Here is a 1,675-nt window from a genome sequence, read left to right on the forward strand (position 1 = left end):
TCGTTAGATCGCAGAAGTGGAGAAGGGGCAGGCCAGGGGAAACCGCAAAAGCGGCCCAGAGACCGCATAAGCGGTTCCGCCTATGCGGCCCCAGACCGCAGAAGCGGTCGAGCCCCAAATCCCAAAAGCCGCAGAAGCGGCCAAATTCCGCAGAAGCGGAAATACTTCCGCAGATGCGAAAATAAGGCAGAAGGGTTCATTTAATACGAACTCAAACTCATTTCTCTCATTTTTCACTCTACACTTAGGCGGTTTGGGTTCTTCCAAGAAAGGGTTTCCACATAACTTGGTAAGGTAAGTAAATTCCCTTCATCCTTAGCTTAAATACATGTATATTAGGTAGATTAAACACCAAAAATTTAGTAAAAATCAAGGATTTGAGCTAGACCTAGGGTTTTAATAAAACTAAGAATTTATCATAAAATTTGCCATGTAATGAACTAGAAATCATATATTTGTGATCCTTAGGTGATAGAGAACAACTTCCTTCGAAAAATCTCGGAATCCGGGCACGTGGGCTCTAGGTCGGATTTAGGAAACTTGTGTTAATGGTTAGAAAATTGCCTAAATAGTTAGAGTTCGCCCTTGTAAGCTTTTATATACTAGTTCTTACTTCGTTTGATTAGTTTGGGATTGTTCGGCTTCGAATTAAGGACTTGGGCTCTTTCTTGGACATTGGAAGTGCACTTTGGAGCGAGGTGAGTCTCCTTTCTAACCTTGTAAGAGGGAATTGTCCCCATAGGATTATAAATGAGTAATTGTTGTTAAATGCGGGGGCTACGTACGTACTAGGTGACAAAAGTCCGTGCGCAGCTACTATAATGATAATTGTTCGGGTAGTTTAGGACCCACGTCATGTCTAATTGGGGAATATTTCTTATTTTAAATTGCCAATATGATCATTTATGATTTGCTAGAGACTTGAGGAAATGAAAAGTGAACTTATGAGTTTGTTGAGTCTTGGTAGGAATTCCCTTGTATGTAATTGAGCCTTATGTGCTTTCCTGATATTTTCTTGATGATTATGGACCGGGCCGATATCCTCGGTGAGAATAGATGCATCTATGGTTCGTGTCGCTCGACCCTCGGCAGTGCACAATTTATTTTCTGTTGGAGCGGGCCGTCGACCTCGGCTTGATTGTGCATGATTTATATGCTTACATTTAAATATGACAGGATCACTTGTTTAATATGAAAAAGGGAAAACTGGTAGTTTAATTATGTCAAGAACATGAATATGACTCTTCTCTCAAACTTGTGTTATTGGAAATTCTTCATGCTGTATATCTCACTTTATTATTATATTGTCTTGACCTTAGTAAGTATCAAGTCGACCTCTCGTCTCTACTTCTTCGAGATTAGACGGGATACTTACTGAGTACATGTGGTTTATGTACTCATACTACGCTTTTGTACTTAAATGTACAAGATCTGAGGCAGGTGGATCTGGACATCATCCTGGTGCGCATCAGTGAGCAAGCTTGGGGACTTCTACGGTGAGCTGCTTCTCTTTCATGCCGATCCGCAGCCGAAGAAGTCCTTTCTTGTACTTTTTGTTTCTGTATATCCTGATTCAGACAGTAGGATAGTGTATTATTCTTTTGTGTATATTCTACTAGTCGCCCGTAGCTTGTGACACCAGGTTCTGGCACACACAGTAGTAGACATTTATTTT

This window comes from Nicotiana attenuata, chromosome 7 (assembly GCF_001879085.1).
Source record: "Nicotiana attenuata strain UT chromosome 7, NIATTr2, whole genome shotgun sequence".
Taxonomy (NCBI): Eukaryota; Viridiplantae; Streptophyta; class Magnoliopsida; order Solanales; family Solanaceae; genus Nicotiana; species Nicotiana attenuata.